Raw genomic sequence first — 23,463 nt, forward strand, 5'->3', positions numbered from 1 at the left:
AGCCTCAATTTCTCCTCCCCTCGTCTGGTGCATTGTCAAGGAAATTGGGTTGGCCTCATTTAATCTCAAAATAATCCTCGAAATTTTTATGACGAGGCAAGTATTAATTTTAGTTGCTCTCAGATGCACTGACTCGAATTTCGAGAGAGAGAGGGGGGGGAGGGAGGGCATATCAAGGGAAGGAAGTATCCAAGGAAAGTATATGACAGCTAAAGAGGTGAGAGAGAGAGAGAGAGAGAGAGAGAGAGAGAGAGAGAGAGAGAGAGAGAAGAGAAGAGTGTGGAAGAATATGAAAAACTTCTGTAGCGAAGGGCTGAGTAGGGCAAGAAGGGAAGGAAGGGAATGAGAAGTACAGGTAGGAAAGAAAAAGAAGAGAAGAGAAAGGAAGTGAAGGGAAAGGAAGGGAAGTGATGGGGAGGGAAGGGAAGAGGAAGGGAAATAAAACAGAGAGGAAGAAACACAAAGAGAAGGAATTGGAATGGAATGGAAGAGAGGTAAGAAAGAGGAGACATGTAGGGGGAAAAGAGGCAAGGGAAAAAAGGAAAGGAAAAGGAAGGGGAAGGAATGGAAAGGAAGGGAAGGAAAGGAAAGGCAGGAACGAAGAGATGGGAAGGAGGCGAAAGGGAAGGGGAGAGAAGAGAGGGAGGGAAAGGGAAGAAAATAAATGAATATTGAGAAAAAGGCAAGAGAAGAGACAACCAAAAAAAAGAAGGGAATGAAAGAGGAGGGGAGAAGGGAATGGAACAGAAGGCAGGGAATGGGAGGTTAAGAGAAGAGAAGGAATGGGAAGGAAAAGGAAGAGAGGGGAAGCTAAAGGAAGGGAAGGGAAGTGAGAGTAAGGGAAGGGAAGTGAGAGTAAGGGAAGGGAAGGGAAGGGAGAGGAAGAAGAAGGAAGGAAAGGAAGGGGAAGGAGAGGGAACGGAGGGTAAGGGAAGGTAAAGGAAGTGAGGGAAAGAGAGGGAAGGTAAGGGATGGGACGCGAGGGTAAGGAAAGCAAGGGTAAGAGAATGGAAGACAGGTTAAAGGAAAAGGAAGAGAAGGGAAGGGAAAGGAAGGAAAGGGAAGGGAAAGGAACACGAAGAGAAGAAAGGGGGAAAGATAGGGAAGGCAAAAGGGGGAAAAGGAAGGGACTGGTAGAGAGGGTAAGGGAAGGGAAGGGAAGAGATTGAAAGGGAGGGTAAGGGAATGGAAGGGAGGGGAAGGAAAGGGAAGGGAGGGGAGGGGAGGGGAATGGAATGGAAAGGAAGGGAAGAGAAGGGCAGCGGTGGATGTGACTGCCTCCTGCACCATCTGGTCAATTTAATGCCATTTCCCTTCACACACACACACACACACACACACACACACACACACACACACACACACACACACACACACACACACACACACACACACACACGCACGCACGCACGCACGCACGCACACACACACACACACACACACACACACACACACACACACACACACACACACACACACACACACACACACACACACACACACACACACACACACACACACACACACACACACACGCACGCACGCGCACACACGGACGCGCGCACACACACACACACACACACACACACGCATATGTGCGGCTTATGGTACACACTGCAACCAGATCTAAAAATACACATAGAAACAGTAACAGAGTCTCTCTCTCTCTCTCTCTCTCTCTCTCTCTCTCTCTCTCTCTCTCTCTCTCTCTCTCTCTCTCTCTCTCTCTCTCTCTCTTTATCCAATTGTCTCTTAGCCTCTTACGTCATTCCAACTCTTCCTTCCTTCCCTGTTTGTTTGTCTTTGGCTCTTTTTATATGTCTCTTTTACTCCTCTCTTTACTTTTCACGTTGCATCAGTCCTCTTCCTCAGACCGTTTCCTTTTATTTCTTCTTTTTTATCATTTTATTCCCAGCTCTCTAAGGCAACACTTTTCAGGCAGTATTCCTCATCTTTCACGTACACAATCCTTTAACTCTGAAACTCTCTTCTCTCTCCGTTTTTCCCTCTGCTTATGACCTCCACTCTTTTAAGTCTGTGTTTATGGATCCTGGTTTGACTCCCCGTTGTTAATTCTTTTCTGGAATTGACAGCTTTTTTTGGGCTGTCACTCTTTCATTATTTCTTAATTGTACAAATAATTCTCTCTCTCTCTCTCTCTCTCTCTCTCTCTCTCTCTCTCTCTCTCTCTCTCTCTCTCTCTCTCTCTCTCTCTCTCTCTCATGAACACACACACATAAGACAGACAGATAAACAGATAGATAGATAAGTAGAAAGATAAGTAGACAGATAAGCCTACTGAAAGACATTGCAGATAGATAGACAGATAGATGGGTAGGTAGACAGATATAGATGTAGGCAGATAGATAAACTGATAGATACAAATATAGATATACGAGTATATATATATATATATATATCTGTACATCCCTTCCTGGCCCCACCCCCCACGAAGCCATGCCATGTCAGATGCAACCCCATCTCTTAAGCCATCACCAGCTTAACTCACACACTGTAGCCGCGGTTAACAGATGCCCCCACCCCTCACACACACACACACACACACACACACACACACACACATCAGCTTCTCTCCCACACCTTACCTGCCTCAGCCCATCCTTGGGGAGAACATCATCATCATCATAAGCCCATTTCCCATCAGTACCACGTGAAAAGAAGCGGAGAAGGTGGAAGAGTGGAAATGAAAAAAAAGAAGAGAAGGGGAGGGAGGCAGAGATATAAGAGAGATGAAGAAAAAAAAAGCTAAGGAAAGGGAAGAGGGGAAAGCAAAGGATATCATGAAAGTGAACGTGGGAGTGAGTCTGGAAATTAAAAGAGAAAGCAGGAAAGTCATTGACGCACCAACACAGTCTAGTGTAAGGGGCCCCACAATTGTTAACTCGTCATGCAAATTTTCGAAATTGTTGGTTCCATATCACAGGCCTCATTATCCACGCAAATAATACTAATAATAAGAAGAAGAAGAATTCATTTATGCATTTATCATCTAATTATGTGTTGCCCAGTGAGAAGCGTAGGAGCCCGGGACTAGGTAAGTTGGTCCTGACATTAAAGATGAGATTGACTAGCCTCACTCATCCCTGGGTGGCATTACGTGAGCAATAAACCCCAACCATCCCATGGATATAAACCTTCCCAGGCTCAATCCGACTGGAGAGCCTTATTACCCACTAAACCACCAGGCGCCATAATTTGGTTATATGGTTTCCATCTAGCATTGTAAACGGTTTCCTGGTTCACAGGAAACCATTTGGCTTGTCATTCACTGTAGAGTCACCCGAAGACAGAAGGAAGAAAAAAGAATGTAGGAAAGAAAGACAGATGAGGAAGGAAGGAAAGAAGAAGGAAGAGAGGAAAAGGCAGGAATCCGACAGCAGCACTACATCGAGTGAGTGGATCTTAGGGCCCTCTCCTACCACAATAACAATAATAATAATAAATACAGTAGACGAATAAACGAACAAATAAATAAACTGATTAATAAAAGAGAAAAGTGTTATTTAGTGTTTGTGTGACAGAAACCATTTTTCGTCGACTGCTGTTAAAATAGTGGTGCATCTCTTTGACATATGCATCTCCGTAAGTACTTCTTCCACTTACTTCAGTCAGTCGTCAGTTCTGGTGCCTCCCCAACGTCCATGACCCACTTATCCACACATTCACTTACCTTCTCCTTCTCCTGGGCCTTCCTCACAGCCTCCTACCATCAAAAGGAGGACAAGGGAGAGAAACAGAAATGATGTGGAAAGTGGATGGATTTAAAAACGAAGGACGCACATGGAAGGGCGCTGTGACATTAGAACTAGTTTCCCATGTTAGTCGTTCACATAAATCCTGCTGTTCTAAGGATAATTTCTCTCTCTCTCTCTCTCTCTCTCTCTCTCTCTCTCTCTCTCTCTCTACGTCTTTTCTCCATCCAAAGCACGCCAGTCTTGCATGCTGTGGCCCTAACAAGCCTCAATTTAACCCCATCAGCGCAAGGGTGTACTTTGTAGTTTAATCTGGATGAGGTGAGATGAATTATGCTTCGGGGGAGCTTGCTTTGGGTGATCGACGTCGGTTCGTATTCTGTCACTTCACTGAATTTGTGGCACCTCTTCCTCAGTCCCTTGTTCTGCAGCTCACATCACTACATCGTCTTGTCCATGGGAGTACAGGGGAGTACATAAGACGTACAGCTAACAAGAAGACTGTTCTCACATAACACGGTAGTCTGATTGGGAAACGAATGATCTATATTATAATGATCAGATTTCTGTATGTTGGTTTGTTGGTCTGTCTGTTACCGCAACACAGCAAAAACGGTGCTTTGTGCCGAAATTTTGGTTAGAGCAAGGTACCGCTAAAATACTCTAACTTGAAGAATAAAACAATTTCCAGTCCTATCAGGTCGCCGGTTCCCGAGTTATGACTCATTTCTGGCCTTCTGACATTCAGCGAAGTACGCCGAAGGCTGCCTTTATGCGTATCCCTTTCTTTGTGGGAAGTGAAGTTACCGTAACACAGCCTTTTTGAAATCGACCGGGAAGGCCGCCGAAGGTGGTCTTTAAGTGAGTTCTACTGAAGATTTAATCAACGTGTGTGATGAAAGAATAGAAAATGGGACTGTTCCTCCCTCCCCCTTCGAGAATGGACAAGGAAAATGGGCATGAAAAAGATACTATTGACAAAAAATGAACAAGTAATAAGCATTAGGAAAACTTATAAGAAGAAGGAAAGGACGAGAGAATGAACAAAAGCACAAATGAATTAGGAAAGGAAATATGAACTGGCCAACGGGTAAGAGATAAGAGAAGGACAAAGGAAAGATATATATAGGCTAAGGCATAAGGAAGGAAAAAGGTGAGGAAATGAGAGGGCAAGGGAGAAAAGGAATAAAGAGGTGGAGTATAAGTAAAATTATTAATAAGCAGGGAAAAGGAATGACAAGAATAAGCCAACAAGGAAGGATAAAGGAAGGACAAGGGATGAAGAGAGGACAACATAGCCAAGGAAAAATGGCTTATAAAGAGAAAGACCAAGAAAAGAATACGAAAGAAAAGTATAGCTAAGAAAAAAATGAAATGCACAGGATGACATCTAAACATATCCTGTAACCCAGGAAACCACTCAGTACGTTGCGTGGTAACCATACGACCAACAAATGGACGCCTGGTGGTCTAGTTGTCAAAGCGCTTGAACTAAATTAAGTCTGAGAATTGACTGAGGATTATTGCTCACTCAGGGGAAATCAACTCGCCACATCTCTCTTTTTTTTTTTTTTTTTTTTTTTTTGAAAACAAGCTCTTGGCACCTGAAAGCTATTTTTATGACAGTTTAAAAATGATACGACATGCATTGATTAGTTTATTAGCTGAGGGTAAATAAAGCTATCTGTGCTCTGTTCTTGCCTAGCGGAAATGTTTTTGACGTTTATCAGTAACACCTGCTACTTTTGGGAAGAAAGTCCGGTACCACTGGAAGGTAATCTTCACGATAAATTCAAAATGGTATGACTTGTCATGAATGATTCAACAGCTGGAAAGAAAATGTTCTGGCCTCCCACGAACAGGGAAGTTTTACAAGAATGATGGGGCAAGAACTCTACACACCCAACTTCAGATGAAGTATTGTGTTCTCGCTCTCTTCATTCGCTCAGACAATTAGAGCTGCAGCAGATCTGCGCGCATCACTGAAAAACTTATTAAAATGTATTAGATATTATCGGAACTTTTTTATGCCTTCGATTCTGAGCATAGACTCACAGCCTGTTTCTTGAGTCCCAGCAGTCTTCCCACATATTATCATACACCTTCACATCTCATTACTTCGGCACCAACACCCACCGTCCATACTGAGTACATGCTAGGGCCATCTCATTTCGGACTTGTATTGGCAGGGGTGTTTTTATGACATGTCCGTGGGTCTTGCGGTAGATCAGTAAAGTACTGAATCTTGTAACGAAGACTGTTCTCTGCGCCAGCCGGGATCGAGCTACCATCAATTAGGACAACCGACCACCTCTCTAGCCTCTCGACCACCAAAATGGATGACTTTTCTCAAAATTGGCAACCATATTGCTAAAAAATACCAAAAGGCACCAACTTGAGTACCAGAACTGGGTTAACTCGGAAGCTTATAAAGCTCCAGCGGACCTACGCACATTGCTAGAAACTTAGAGGAAACTAGTAGATGGTACTTAAGTGGCTCTTCCCAGAATTAAAAAGTGTACATAAATGTGAAAAAGAGTGGAATGGCGCACTTCTCCTGTTTGCTAAAACAGCAACATAAGCGAGCTTGCTGGCTCGAACACATTCCCCACATTCAAGTGTGGACGCCTACAACATAATGTGTGTGTGTGTGTGTGTGTGTGTGTGTGTGTGTGTGTGTGTGTGTGTGTGTGTGTGTGTTAAAGGATGTATGGATGGATGAATGGACTGATGGATGGATGGTTGTGTGTAGGTATCTATGTATGGGTACATATAATTGTGGGTAGATGTGTGTATTTATGTATGCATGTATGTATGTACATATGCAGGTGAATGTGTATGTAGTCCAGTATGTGTGTAAGTGTGTGTGTACGCTGTGGCCACCTCCCCATCAGCTGATTACCGTGACCGAGGTGATTCTAAAGGCAGGTCTAATTGAATCACGGCCACCTTACCCTCACCTTTCACACACCCCGACTATTTTCACCTCACACACACGCCTGCAGAGAGAGTTCGGCTTAATGCGAATTCGGTCCGCGTAAAAAGTTGTGGGGCGCCGAACGCTTTGATTTTGGGCGAGGATGGTGACTAGGTGCGTTCAATTTGGCGAATCCAAAATAAAAATTACGCAGCCACTCTCATCGGCCGAAAATTGCGCTTGGGGACGAACGTGTTGTTGCGATGCTAGCAGCTTCCTTCCTCCCCGCAGTGACGTCACGGGTGTTTACGCAAAGGTTGATTTATTACCGTACGTGAAGAGGCGGCGGGATGGAATGAGTGTACAGGTAGGAGATTATGTTGAGGTATTTTTGGGTATTTTTCCTCATACTTGATTATAACGATGTGGCACTTTTTTTTTTTTTTTCCACAGACACGTACGTGGCTTTACACTGATTGACAAGCCAAACTGTTTCCTGTGTACCAGAACAGTTTTTACTACGTTGGGTGGTAACCTTATCACCGAGAAATGGGCATTTCATGGCTTATTGCGGTAAGGTTCTTCCACCAGATGTGGTCCGTCACGTCCATGGAATAGCTGGGATTTATTGGTCACATACAGTGATGCTGTTCAGGAATGAGAGATTGCTCACCTTCGCCTTAAAGTGAGACTGTTTTAATCTGACGGAACTGGGCTACTCTCACAAGCTGACCACTGTCATGGTTACATGAAATTCAACGAGCTTCCACACTAGATTTAGAGTCCATGGTTATTAGTTAAATCAACCCTCCAGTTGCCTACCCTTGGCCACCAACTGCGCTGAAAAGGGTTTGGGATCCTTGACAGATAATGGACTATAGTAGGGGTAATTATAATGGTAGTTGCAACCCCTCTCTTATGTGAATGTGAACCCAGTGGACTGCAGTCCACCGTCATCTTCTCGTAGGGATACGAAAGGTGTTAAGTGATGTTTCTATAATCTGGCAGCTTCATCGACCAGTTATAAAAATGTCACCACATGAAGATGTTCCTCTCCAGCATCAAGCCTGCGAACGCCACGGAAATACGGCCAAGAGAATCGTAGTCTTAAGGGTTGGGAGGCTTCATGGCACTTCTGCCTTAAACTCCTCACTGCGATGACGTAAATACCTTGTTCACCTTAAGTTGGCCCAGATTATCGTCTTTGTACAGCTTATTTCATGTAACTGAGTGGCACAGAAACCCAATGCTGTTGCTCTACATCCTTTCCACAGCACTTCCTCATGACTAGCATTATATTTTAAAATTGATCTACAGTAACAACTCGGTATTCAAGATGGAGAGATGGCAATTTTAAATCAAGTTACAGTTAAAAAAAAAATGTATAGTCTCCTTCATTCTGGCTATCTCCAGACGATTTTATTCAGCTCAGAGACTTTGCGAACTTATAGACTTAATAACCCTTTCACTTTAGTAACTCTTCCCTAACATGAACACTCGTAAAATCGTCTGGAGGCAGCAAGACTAAACAAATCTATTCTGCCATTGTAGTGAAGGAGTCAGCGATTTATTTTGCGCCTTTATGGCATAGTCAGTAGAGGTCTAGGGTAGCAGGAGAGAGACGTGCTAACCAACCAAGGTCTGGATTCGTACAGGCCTTCTAAACAGGTTGGACTCAGAGGATTGTCGTTTCACCACCTCCCCTCTTATTACTGATTCATCTCTCTCTCTCTCTCTCTCTCTCTCTCTCTCTCTCTCTCTCTCTGGGGGGCGCGGTAGCACAGTGGTAGCGCGCTGAGCTTGTGATCGGGAGGTCGCAAGTTCGAGCCTCGCCTGGGCTACCGTTGCCGGGAGGGGTAGCTCCCTCCTGTAACCCCAGCGGGGCTATATGGCCTTAGTTGCCTAGCTCGGGGAATTCATCTCTCCATTCTCTCTCTCTCTCTCTCTCTCTCTACGCAATTAACCACATCTACTTACCTAAGAAGCGGTAGCCAGCAGGTTCCCTATTCTCCAGCAATTGGATTTTTTACTTGTTTTGTCCTTCCACTTTTTTTAAATCTCTTTCACCTTACAAAACACTCTTTTTGTTTTATCTGGTAACCATGGCAACGACGTAAACGTGATTCAAACGTGTTGTGTTTAGGATGTACTGAACACCCTCACTCGGTTGGAGAGAGAGAGAGAGAGAGAGAGAGAGAGAGAGAGAGGGGGAGGGGGGAGGGCAAAATAGGGTAAGGGACTGAGAATAAATAAAATCAAACTAAAGAGAGCCTGAAAGTTACTAGAGTGAGCTGAAAGTTACTAGAATGAGATTAGAGTTACTGAAGTTACCTGAAAGTTAGCAGACTGAGCCGAGAGTGAGCTGAGTTATTAGAGTGAGCTGCAGGTTATCAAGGTTAGCTTAGAGTGAGTTATGGTGAGCCAAGAGTGAGTCACAGCGAGCCAAGAATGAGTTAGGGTGAGCCAAGAGTGAGCTACTGTGAGTCGAGAGTTAGTTTACTGTGAGTGAGAAGGGAATAACCATGAGTGAAGAGACAAGGGTGAGGAGAGTGAGTCAAAGATCAGAGTGATTTACGGTGAGCAGAGAATGAGCAGAATGAGCCAAAAAAAAGGGCTAAAGCGAGCTGAGAATGAGGGTGAGCCAAGAATGAGTTAATATGAGCTGAGAGATTGTAGAATGAACAGACTGAGCTGAATATAAAGGTAGCTGCGAGTGAGTGGGCCAAGACTGAGTTAGAGTGAGCCAAGAGTGAGCTGAGTGAGCCTTGAATGAGTTAGAGGGAGCCTAAAGTGAGGCAGTGTAAGCCTGGAGTAAGTTAGAATGAGCCTAGAGTGTGAGAGTGAATTGGAGTGAGCCTAGTGTGAGAAAACCTAAGCTAGAATGAGTCTAGAGTGTCAGAATGAGATAGAGTAAATTAGAGTGAGCCTAGAATGAATTGGAGAGCGTGAACAAAATTAAAGGGAGCCTAGAGTTAGAGAGCCTTGGGTAAGTTAGAATGAGCGTAGAGTTAGATTGAACTGGCGTGAGTTAGGTAAAGTGCGTTAGAGTGAGCTAGAGTGCGTTAGAGTTAAGTAGAGTGCGTTAGAGTGAGCTAGCGTGCGTTAGAGTGAGCTAGAGTGCGTTAGAGTGAGCTAAGGTGCGTTAGAGTGAGCCTAGAGTGAGTGAGTGAGGGGAGGGCCGAGTCTCCAAGGGGTGGGCAGACGAGGCACTGACAGCTGTGGCGTCAGAGGAGTGCCGCTGGGTGCCTCTCTCTCTCTCTCTCTCTCTCTCTCTCTCTCTCTCTCTCTCTCTCTCTCTCTCTCTCAGTACCGTGACGCATTCCGTGTTCTATTCAGTTAATGTAAGTTTCTCGTATTCAAGAAACTCGAATTTACACTGCCTCCGCCGTAACTTGGCCCAGATTTTCGTCCATTTGCTGCTTATTTTACGTAAGTCAGTAAAATGATAATGTTACGGTTCTCCATCCTTTCCATGAAACTTCTTCGTGACTATCATCATATTCTAGTGTTAATCTATTGTTACAACTCAGCCCTCATGATACAGAGATGTCAATTTTGGGCTAAGGTAAAAAGATTATACCTCCATTCACCCCTTCACTACGATGACGCATTTTCATATTTTACTCGTGCTACTGGAACTGTTGAGGGGCGCCTTCACGTGGTGGCACCGATATAACCAGGCGAGTCCACTGCCTGGTCATATAGCCTAAGCGTTTCTCATCTACTTCCTGATCCCCCGAAAGGATGGTGAACTGTCGGCGGACGGCAGCATCAGTCTACAGTCCATCATGCTCATATTCCAGATGAACATGGAACTACTACTATTGCTCCTATTATTATTACTACTGTTGTACTACTACTACTACTACTACTACTACTACTTCTACTACTACTACTAGTAGTAGTAGTAGCGTTAGACGATTCAGAGTTAGGAAATCATTTCATAGCAATGGGTCTACTGTAGAATTAATCTCCATGAACCCTTATAGCACAAGAGATCTCCCCAACGCAAAATAAGATTGTCCGAAGTAGAAGTAGTAGTAGCAGTAAAAATAGTAGTAGTAGTAGTAGTAGTAGTAGTGGTGGTGGTAGTAGTTGTAGTAGTAGGTGTAGCCCAACATTCATCCGAAATGTGAACCCACTGGACCGCAGGCTGAGTTGCCCTTATCCCTCAGCCCACCATCCTCCTTTGTGGGGATAGGGAGAAAGCTGGGAATCATTTGTACAGTGGAGTCACCCTGTTCCATCGGTGCCACCACGTGAAGGCGTCCCTCCCCTGCACCAAAGTCGTGTGTGAGCAGCAAGAACACAACAGGAGGCGGCGCCATTTTGCTGCTGGACTTAATCTTTTCATTCCAGTACGTACATTTTTCATTTATTTCTGCTGATTTTTAGGGCGGTTGATGGGAGCGCCTATCATCCACTCACTTGATGTAGTGCTCCATTCAGGTGACTCTACACTGAGCGATAAGCCAAATGTTTTCTTGTAACCCAGGAAACCATTTACTACGCTGGGTGGTAACCATATACACAGATAACATCTAGTGATCAAATGGGTCAAGGAGCTTCAACCCAATGGAGCCAATTAGTCTCCACCTGAGGGGCGGTTGGGATTTATTGCCCCCATAATGCCACTCAAGGAAGAGTGAGGCTGGTCACCCTTGTCTTAAATGTCGGTAATGAGTAACCTAGCCCAGGGTCCCTACGCTCCTGATGGGGCAAAAATGGATTGATTAATGGTGATTCCTGCTTTTTTCCAAGCGATTTCCTTCAACTCAGGAAGTAGCAGTGAAGGACTTCCTATGGCTATATCTATTCATGCCAGGTCCAAGTCTCCTCTAAGCTAAACAAATGAATCTGGAGAGAGAAAGCATAAACAAGGTCTCTGAATTCATGGGATTAATCACTTAACTCTGATTACTTTTTTGTCATTCTTGTTACGACCGGACGTTTTTATTCAGCTTAGCAGAGGCTTTTCAAACTGAAGGAGCTGGACGTTACCTTCATTAACCCATTCAGTACGAGAGGCCAGTCCTAAGATGAATAAAATCGTCTGGAAACAGCAAGGAGATACTGAAAATACAGACCACCACACTGAGGGGAATAATGAGGGATATATTCAACCCTGTTCACTATCTGAGGTACACCCCAAGCTGAATAAAAACCGTCTGACGCTGGCAAGAGTAAAAAAAAAACAAAATCATATAATTCAGTACAGCGGCCCTGTTGCTAATTCATGCTACCTCCAGACGATTTTAGTAAGCTTAGGAAAGAATTCGTTTGCTCTTAGTTCTTACCCTTTGAGATTTATGACGGCATGGTAGGGTTTATTCTCATTATCTCCAGACGATTTTATTCAGTTTAGGGGGGGGGGGGCTTTTCGGTGAAGCGATTAATGAAGGTTTCGTTTACCTTCATCACTTCGAAAAGACTCTCCTGACTGACAAAAATCGCCTGAGGTAACAAGGGTCAAATATGAAACACGATATTATTACGAAAAGGTGAGAAGGCGACTACACATTACGGGGTCAGGGAGATGCAAACCCGCCTCCAATGCTCCTTTTACTCTAACTTGGCCTAACATTTCCATCTCTTTACCACAAGTGCTGAGACGTAACAAAAGACTAACACTAGAATATAATACTAGTCAAGAAGAAGTGCTGTCGAAGAGCTGTTAGCCTTAGTATTGTCTTTTCTGCCACTGAGCTACGTGAAATAAGCTGCAAAAGGACGAATATCTGGGCAGGGTTGACGAAGAGGTATAGTACAATCAGCGACAAGTTCTATTCCACTGCGTCTGTTTCACGCTTAAGGCATGTTAGTCTCTTTCCAATCAGAGAACATCATTTATGGCCAATTAAATTTACCAAGTCTCTCCCAGTTTAGGAATATTAGCCAGCAATGGAAAGTTAGAAATGACGTGCAATAAGAATCAGCAAAGGAAAGTGAGAAATGATGTGAAATATTAAGCAGAAAAGGGAAGTGAGAAAAAATGCGATATATTAGGCAAATTTTTATTCCCGACTGCGTCAACGATTTCACTTCCCGAATCAAATATCGCAGGCAGGTCAAAGCTCCAGTGAGGCAGGCCATTGTATCTGCAACTTCCTGTGTTATTGCATTCATGTTCCTACAGTGATTACCAAACGTGATCTAACTGTGACCCTCATAATAGTTTTAAGATGATGATGATAATGATGATGATGATGATGATGATGATAATGATGATGATGATGATGATGATGAGACTGAATGCAGCTAGGAGTCCATTTTAAACTAGCTGATCACACACACACACACACACACACACACACACACACACACATACACACACACACACATACACACACACACACACACACACACACACACACACACACACACACACACACACACACACACACACACACACACACACACACACACACACAGGTGACGTCACACATAGCCCCCACCTGCCTCTCTTGTCCATTACTTCCTCACAAAATCCGTGACGCCAAACCTCCAACCCCCCACCCCACCACCCCTCATGGACCAACCCCAGCGCTGCTTCTTGGGGCCATTTAGTAGTTTGGGGTCAGTTTACACGGCTAATGGTTGAGATTTTCGCCTCTATGGGTTTGTGTGGGTTGTTCGTTTATGGGTCCGCATCCTCGACCCCATCTGATAAGAGTGGTAATTGAGAGAGGGAGAGACAGAGAGAGAGAGGGGGGGGAGGAATGGATAAAAGATTGGATATGGGAAAGGAGGGGGGGAGGGACGAGTAAACGAATGAATGAATTTATGAGACAGATGGACAGAGAAGGTTCAATGAATAGACAGAAGAGGGTGAGAGAAAAAGAAGTGCTAGAGCAAAGGTGACTAAATAATTGGATCAAAATAGCACAGTAAATAAGAGAGAGAGAGAGAGAGAGAGAGATGGGGGTGGGGGTATCTTGAGTCATCCCTCTCAGTGTGTTAAGATGCACAGCTGCTAGTCTGACCACCAACTAACCCACCTACGTTCCCGCCCACCTAACTCCTCCTAACAACCACTCACCTTCCAACCTATCCACCCATTTACCCACCCCCTTACTCGCCCATCTACACATCCACCCACCTACCTAACCTCCACCCAGCCTCCCACCTACTTACCCACCTACCTATCCATTTACTTCTCCACTCACTCAGCTAACCATTTACCACTCATCCACCCACCTTCATGCCTACCCACTTACCCACCCATTCATCTACCACTCATCTATGTACCCACCCACTTAAGCGCGCACACACACACACACACACACACACACACACACACACACACACACACGCACACCTTCATTTTCCTGTCTACCCATCTACTCATTTACCTAGCTTCCTTACTACCACCACCTACTTTCTAATATACCTACCTACCCACGCACTCACACACCCACCGCCTCTCACCCACTACCCCAACTAACCCATCGTCATTCATTCACTCATCCACCCACCACCATTCATCCATCCACCATCTATCATTCATCCATCCATCCACCACCTGTCAACCATCCATCCACGCACCACCTATCATTCACCCATCCACCCACCACCTGTCATCCGCCCACCACCTATCATCCATCCATCCACTCACCACCTATCATCCACCCATTCGCCCACCACCTGTCATCCGCCCATCCACTCACCACCTATCATCCACCCATCCATCCACCACCTATCATCCACCCCTCCATCCACCTCTTATCATCCACCTGTCCATCCAGCCTCTCCACATCCACTTTCCCCAGCTATTTCCTGCCCCATACCAACTCTTTTCTCCCTTGACCTACACTGTTTCATCCTTTGGCTATTTCCGTGTTGTGTATTTGTTGGTGTGCCACGCAAATCTCTCTTTTATCTGACTGTGATATAACGAGTCTTTTATTTGTGCTCCATTTATTATCCTCTTTGACCTTGCTTTGACCTCTGACCTACATTACCTCCTCATGACCTGTGCTTTTGTTTTTATCCGATAGTCCGTGTGGGTTTAATATTTCTTCCTGTTCCTTTTTTCATCATATTTTTTAGTCCTCGTTTCCTTATAATGGTTCGTCTTCCTTGCACCTTCACCCTCACTTATATATTGTGGTTCACGTTTTCTCCCCTCTCCCTCATTTTCACGCCCCACGATCATGCTCACCCTCATCCTCACTCTAACCCTCATTCCCACCTCACCTTCCCTTCCACTCTCACTTTCCCACCCTCACTCTCACTTCTCCACCCTCACTCTCACCCTCACCCCCACTTCCCAACCCAACCCCCTCTCACTATTAAACAAAACGCAATCTAATCATTTCTCTGTTAACAAGGGGTGACATTTATAACTACGCGCGTTCCAATACTTTTCCACCACCCCACTCCACTCTACTGAATATTGGGACTTTTGTATTCATGGATGCCAACAAATTGATTATTAAAATCGAGGAAAAGGGAACAAGTGATGGACGTTTATTATTATACTTATATTCCATCAACGTTGTTGTTATTTGCTGATGCTGATTTGCGAACCGTCAAGTTTCAGCGGGAATAAGTGAGTATGATGAAAATTATCATGGTAATGCTACGCTTCTTACTGTGCTTCTTTCAGTGAGTCGCCATTTAGGTGCTAACACCCACATTCATATTGAATACATGCTAGAGCTGTTGCATATAAGATTGGTGTGCGTACTGGTATTAGCAGGGGTGTTTTTATGGCACGTCGGTGAGTTTTATTACAGATCAGCAGTGTTTGCACGATAGTCAAATTCTTAAACTGTTCCCTACCCGAGTCGGGAAGCGAACACGTGTTCATTAGAACCACAGATCACCCGGCTGACAACTCGGCCACAGCCTCCCTTCTCTACCATCACCCCGAAAGAGGACGTGAGTTCCTGGCTGTGGCAGGGGCAGGGAACAATTTGACTGCGTGAATTTTGATAACATAAATTCCACTGATCCTCCACAAGACCCACTGACATTGTATAAAGACACCTTTGCTAATACCATTTCACCAGTCATGAATGAAACAGCCCTAGCATGTACGAGTACTCAGTATGGATAGTGGATATATACGCCGAAGTAGTGACATGTGAAGAAGTGTGGAGGACTTCTGGACCTCACAGACAGACCTATGAAGTCTAAACATACACACTCACACACATACACACAAACTTTGTCCATGTTTTTCCCTCCTTGCCATTACCGTCGAATATACAGTTTCAGTCAACGGGCCTTTTACACGGCTTCCATACTGTGTTATCCCTGTCAGTCCGTAGGCGTCAATGTTCTGGTGTTACTACTCCCATACAATTTTGTTCTAATTAGGAGGGGCATTAGTAGGGAGTTAATAAAGGGTCGTATTTAACCATTTAGTTTCAAACACACTCTCCTAAACTAAATTACATGGCCAGGGGGTAGCAGGAACGAAATGCAGAGCACGTCAAGGGGGTGAAGTTGCTATTACCTTAGTATATCTTGCTTAATTAACAAGTAATAATGAGGCAGGTTGGAAGTGTGATTAAGTTTCACAGGTTCACAACGGTACAGTGTGCATCTTTGCAGGTTGTACTCACTTTGCCTAGCATCACCATCCACCACTATCCAAGCCCATCCCACCCACTTCTGACTGCTCAGCCCATTTTTAGCCATATATATTTCATCTTTGCAGGTTGTACTTGCCTTGTCCTGCCTCATCATCCACCATCATCCCAGCCTAGTTTGCTCAATCGAGTCTGCCCAGCCGTCTTGAACTCTATCTCTTACACCGCTAAAGGGCACCTCGGCAAAGCAGCAGTAAGTAACCAACGATAATACATATTTCACTGTTCTGTTCATTGTTTGCTGACTTGCAGATCGAGACTAGACCAAGGGTTCTCAAACTCTGGCTCGCGGCAAGATCTGGGGGACCTATGCGGGCGGTTGTAAGTAGTTAATTTATCAACAAGGCATAGGAATATGAGATGTAAATGTATGTGTTATTAATTTTATTTTTACTTGACAGAAGTTTTTTTTTTCATTTTTGCTAAGTCACAATTCCAATACAGTACAATTTGAATATTTACGTACTATGGTTCTAATTTCTAGATAGAGGAGTAGCTCAGCCTTCACTACTCCAGGTCTTGTCCAAATGACAGTCGTTAGGCTAAGCCGTTGAACAGGTGTGTCCAAAAAATGCCCGTGTGTCATTCATTTTTAAGGGTAGGTTTGTATACTTTAACTGTTTTCATATCTTCTGGTGCCACTGTCAGTCATATTCATTGTTTACACGCTGTACTCCATTACAATATATATCCCTGTCTTTTTTCTTTTTTTCTTTTTTTTTGGGGGGTGGCTAAATTGATGTGACTGTCACTGTTCCAATGAAAACAGTTTATTCTTCATCATTATTGGCGCTGTCTGAGAGAAATATGGGGCCGTGAGGGTTCTGAGATTTCTTTGTTGGTGGAACTGACAGAGGACGACAGGTGCCTTCCAGTACTATCAGTCAGAGCACAATTTACGAAAGACAAGGCTACGTTAATGTAGACCGCGGTTTTCCTGTTAACCCTTGCACTACGGCGATTTTTTACATTATATTCTTCCCATATTTTTCCTATATTCTGGCGATTTTATTAAGCACAGGAGATATTTTTCAGACTAGAAGAGGCACTAATACCTTCATCCTATGGGTATACCCTATATTTTAGGACTGGTGTGATCGCCCCTTCCCCTGTACCTATAATTACTCTGTTAATCCTAGATAGCCTTTTCTCACGTAAGCCTGCACACACACACACACACACACACACACACACACACACACACACACACACACACACACACACACACACTTCTCACCTCACCCTTGCGTCCCCAAGCCTGCCATCCCACGCACTTCAAGTTTATTACCTCTGTATAATTACTCCCTTACGCCTACACCTTACTATTTCTTGCTGCATCATAGAGAGAGATAGAGAGAGAGAGTACAAAGGATAAAGAAAGCAAATGCAACAGACCTACCGATCGTTTCAATGTTGTTAGCTATAACTAACCTAAATACTCCATGAACCTAAAACAAGGATAGCGAAGGAAAAAAGGGTCCCTCTACCCGCCATCTCTCCAACCAAAGCTGAAGAAAAACATTGTTTGGAGGAGGCAAGAGTAAACATTAAACAAAAAAAAACAAAAAAAAAAGCCATCTGACTGAACTGGTTGATAGAGGTGGCAGGACGAAATGTCAAAGGTGCAATAAAAGAATGATGGGTAATGATGAGAGGAAAACAACAAGACAGCGACAAAAGAGACATGATGGTAAGGGATGGGGAAAGAGAGGAATAAGGAAATGATAAACGAGAAGGGGAAGATGCGAAAATAAAGAAGCAAGAGAGAAAGGGAAGGAGAAGCAGGAGCAAGAGGAAAAAGAATTGCATGGGGAAGGAAGAGGAGGAAAAGGAGGAGGAGGAGGAGGGATAGAAGACGAAGAAAAGGTGGGAGAATAAAAAGGAGAAGGAGGAAGAAGAGGAAGGGGAAGGAGAGCAGGATACCAAGTTGTAGAAGCATTCTCAAGTTCCTAGAAGTTGCAAATATTTCTATGAGAGTCAAGGTAGCGCAGCATCTTGTTAGTGTCCCTGATGAGAGAGAGAGAGAGAGAGAGAGAGAGAGAGAGAGAGAGAGAGAGAGAGAATTGTTAATGTAGTCGTTCAGAAACTTATCTCATTAGGCATATGTGAGTGGCTGCGTGTGAGCTGTCAAGTTTTATGTTTGTTGGTCGTGGTGATGGTCGTGTTGCAAGTAGTGGTAATCCAAGTAGTAGTAGTAGTAGTGGTGGTGGTAGCAGTTTTATTATTGTTGTTGTTATTCTTATTGTTATTGGTGGTGCTGGTGGTGATGGTGGCTGTGGTGTTGATGTGTGCGTAGTGCAGATGGTGATGATGATGTAGTTGTAGTAATTGTTTTAGTATTATTGTTTTATATTGGTTAATTATTATTGTTTATTATTATTATTATTATTATTATTATTATTATTATTATTATTATTATTATTATATACGGTAACTGCTTCTGATCCTTACCATTATGATCTTCCTCCACCTCCTCTACCTTCTCCACTCCCTACATTTCCTCCTCCTTTTCCTCCTCATCCTCATCCTCTTCCTCCTCATCTTCCTTCTCCTCCTCCTCCTCCTCCTCCTAATCAACATCATCGTCATCATCATCAGTACCTGTCATACGTACCATTATCTCACCCTTCTCTTCCCCTTCGTCCCTCTCAGCATTACACTTCCTTCCTTCCTTCCTCTCATTACTCTCTCTCTCTCTCTCTCTCTCTCTCTCTCTCTCTCTCTCTCTCTCTCAGCTTCCTCCTCCTCAGGCTTCCAACATTTTCTCCCACCCATTCTCTGATTTATATTGTTTTTCCCAAGTGTTCCGTCCATTTTTCGTCGCCTTTCTCTCTCTCTCTCTCTCTCTCTCTCTCTCTCTCTCTCTCTCTCTCTCTCTCTCTCACACACACACACACACACACACACACACACACACACACACACACACACACACACCTCCCTGCTCGTCTAAATGTTCTGTTTTTTTTTTACTGTCATCCTTTTTTCTGTGTCGTATTTTCTCTCTTCCTCGTGGCTACAGGTTCTTGCCCTATTTTCTTTCTTTTCACTTTTTTCTTTCGGCATCTCCCTTCTGTCTGTTTGTCCCTCTGTCTTTATGTTTTTCTATCTCTCTTTGTCTGTTTTTTTTTTTTTATCTGTCATTCTCTCTCTCTCTCTCTCTCTCTCTCTCTCTCTCTCTCTCTCTCTCTCTCTCTCTCTCTCTCTCTCTCTCTCTCTCTCTCTCAATATGAATACTGTGCTGTGATTGCATGTAATTCGATAAACTCTAGTTATGAGGCACGGATGACTCTCCTTGGTTGCTATTCAAATTTATCCTCCAATCTGAGTGTACTTGGCCATCAACCGAGCTGAGAAGGACTTAGGGATTTATCAGAGGAAAACTAACCGAAAATAGTAGTAACAAGAATAAGTTATACTCGCTGTACTGTAACTTAGCCTGTAACTGCCATCTCTGTCTCGAAGGCTGAGCTGTAACAATAGATTAACGCTAGAATATTGTGCTAGTCAGGAAGTAGTGCAATGGAAAGGATGCAGAACCATAAAATTGTCTTCTACTGCCAATGAAACACATGAAGTAAGCTACAGTTCTGAAAATGTGGGCCAAGTTAAGGTGAAAAGACTATAGTTAAGATATCCATCGCCATAAGCTGATTCGTTGAAACTTATTTAACCGTTATAAAATCGTCTAACATCGTCTGGGATAGCAAGAATTTATCGTAACCTCTTTTATTCGCAGACTTATTATTTGCATGGTCCTCCTGACTTTCGAACTATTTTATTCAGCTTAGGAAAGACTTCTCGTAGTGAATGGATTAATGAAGGTTTTAATCTGATCTATCCACGAATTTAACGAAAGTTGAATATAACTGACGTTAATGAGCAAAAACAAAAAATAAAAATGTGCAGTAAAAAAATAAATAAATAACAGAACAGGAAGGAAAAATAAATGAGTAAGAAATAATACTTTATATACCAGATTACTGGAGTCCATCATTCATAAAATACTTTTAACAGTTGGACTTGAACAGCTGTAGGTTGACGTTTGGGAGAAACAATTAACTCCGGGGAAGGGAGTTTCAGAGTAAATAAATGTTTATTATATAAGTAAGCAATAAATAGATAAATAAAAATGAAATGTATGAGTACGTCACTACTCACACTAGGACTGTGAGGGGAACACTTTGCCTGATCCCTAACAGTGAACCAGTTTTGCTAGTCAGGTTGCAGCAGACTAATAATACTCTACCGATCACCGGCATACACAAGCTTCTTTGTCAGGGTAAGGTAGTGTTCCATCGACTTAGAATTAGTCCACTGCCATTAATATAATCGTCTGGGAAGAGGAAAAATAAAATACAAATGATGTCCTTGGATTTTGTGTGTATGAGTGTGAATGTATGCATATGTTTATGACTGTGTGTAAGCTTAGATTATGAGGTGTTGAATTTGAAGCGTGTGTGTGTGTGTGTGTGTGTGTGTGTGTGTGTGTGTGTGTGTGTGTGTGTGTGTGTGTTCCCATAATGTCTCGAAAAGTTGTGGACGAATATTCACTAAACCTTCAGGAAATAGCAACTACGTGAATGGGCAAAAGCATACCAGTATTACTTTTGGTGAGGCTTTGATCAAGGACGGCCAAATGCCATTGGGATTTGCTTTTGGAGAAATGCGGTGACTGAAATCCGAAGCGTTTTCCGAATTTTCTTCAAATTTGGTTTGTGGGTAACTTGTATTAACCAGTAACATATTTTGGCGGCCATTAGCATTTGGCCCTCGAATGCTTTTGTTTCATTATATTTCATATTCTATCTTAAAATGGTCAGCTATATCTAGCATGTAGAAATTCACAGTAGTCAAAAGATTTTCTTTCTCTATACATCTTTTCCTACATCTATGTGGGGTCGATGTTTCTGACTGTTCTCCTCCGCCTAGCCCGGTCATACACATGATCCTCTGACAGCTCTTTTTCTCCCAGATCCTCTCATGTTGTCCATCCTCTCTTTCTCCTACCCTGTACCTCCAGCTTCATCACACTTCTCCCCAAATACTGTACAGTATGTCTCGTCATTTCTCGTCACGTGCCGTACCACTGCAGTCTTCTTTCCTGTACCTTCTTAGATATCTCCACTACCTTCGTAGTTCCTCTTATTCTTTACTTCCTGATCTCATCCATTTTAGTTGCTCCACACATCCATCTAGGCATTTTCATCTCCGCTACACTCAGCTTCTCCTATGCTTTCTTCACTGGCCATGTTTCAGCCCCTTACGTTTTTGCTGGCCTTACTACCGTCTTGTATATATACTCTTCCCTTAACCTTTACACAGATTCTACGATCGCATAGAACCCCCGACATCTTTTCCACTTATTCCATCCTGACTGCACTCTGTGTGTTACCTCTGCGTCCAGCTTTCCGTCCTCGGCCACCGTTGAACCTAGGTATTTAAACTTATTTACTCTCTTCAACCTTGTCCCTTGCATACTAATGCCGAGGTCTTGATCTTCATTGAACCTCAGGTATTCTGTTTTCTTTCTACTGATCCTAAATCCACTGTCTTCCAAAGTCCTCCTCCAGTGCTCTAATTATTACTCTACTACGTCTCTACTGGTGCTGCATACCATGATGTCTTCAGCAAAACAGCATGCACTTATCCCACGAGACATCACATCCATAATCAGATTAAAAAGGTATGGGTTTAAAGAAGATCCCTGATGTAAACCAACTCCAACTGGTATCCACTCCGTTAATCCGACACTACTGTACTTCTAACCTGTATTCTTGCTCCCTTGCATTATTCTTGGACCATTCTCACGTACTTCTTTGGCACCCCCTTCCCTGTCATACACCTCCAGACTTCTTAACGTGACACTCTATCGCACGCCTCCTCTAGATTTCTAAAGACTATATGCTGTCCTTCTGTTTTTCCAGGTGTTTTTCCATCATCTGTCTAAGCACAAACACTGCATTCGTCGTCTCCGTACCCGGCATAAAACCAAACTGTTCCTGTCCTATAGATTTTCTTCCCTGATCCTTCTGTCCATTACCCTTTCCCAGATCTTTATGGTGTGGGACGTTACCTTTATCCCTCTGTAATTTCCACAGTCCTGGATGTCACCTTTCTCTTTGTGGATAGGCACAACAACAATCTCCATTCTTCCGGCATTTTTTCCTGGTCGTATATTTTCTGCATCAAATCCCACAGCATGTCATTCCCGTCGCCTCCCAAGCTGTTCCACATTTCTCCTGGTATTTCGTCCGGTCGGGTCGCTTTACCATTTTTCATTTTCTTTAATGTTAATTTTACTTCCTCTTTGCTAATATATAGTCGAAGTTACACCCTGGTTCTGGACTCCATCCCCAAAGACTAACCTCGGATTTTCCTCATTTAAAGGTTTTCATAATAGCCTTTCCATCAATCTTTGATCTTATCTTCGTCGCTGAACACCACTCCATTCCCATCCTTAACATGTTTTATAAAGTAACTTGTTTATATAAAAGTGTTAAAATATATGCACAGTTGGTAGGACTCAACCTTATATTTTCATACGTACTTCTTTCATATATATTCCAGCGCCAGAAAAACACGAAATGACCCCATATCAAAATTTGTGTGTCATCGGGGCAGCCAAAAAAATCTCGCCCTGTCATATTCCACGTGACCTGATGTAAACAGGCACCGAAAAAATGTGAAACGAATTCAAACATTGTTGACTCAAATTTTGACCTTCGTATATAATAAAAATTTACATGACTGTTTCCTGTGTGTTTTTGTATGTGTCTGTGTGCCCATGTCATTGTATGTGTGTGTGTGTGTGTGTGTGTGTGTGTGTGTGTGTGTGTGTGTGTGTGTGTGAGAGAGAGAGAGAGAGAGAGAGAGAGAGAGAGAGAAAGGGCGTTTACGTGTTTAGTATGAGGCGTGGGTGTGTCAGAACGTTGTGTAATTAAATGTACTTATGTGTAGGTTATGTGACTGTAAATGTATGTATATATGTGTGTACTGTATCTCTACGTGTGTGTGTGTGTGTGTGTGTGTGTGTGTGTGTGTGTGAGGCAGTTTTCTCAACCCTGTCATCATCTTTCACCTCTTCCCCTTCCTCTTTCTCAGTCTTCCCACCTTTCCTTTCCCCTCACCTCTGTTCATTGCTCCCTCCACTAATCTCTCTCTCTCTCTCTCTCAAACTTTATCTTCCCTTCTCCCTCCTCCCCTCGTTTCCTCCCCACCCCTCCCTCTCCTT

The sequence above is a fragment of the Coenobita brevimanus genome, chromosome 43 (assembly GCF_032717465.1).
Source record: "Coenobita brevimanus isolate Jiangsu-jjx chromosome 43, ASM3271746v2, whole genome shotgun sequence".
NCBI classification, from domain to species: domain Eukaryota; kingdom Metazoa; phylum Arthropoda; class Malacostraca; order Decapoda; family Coenobitidae; genus Coenobita; species Coenobita brevimanus.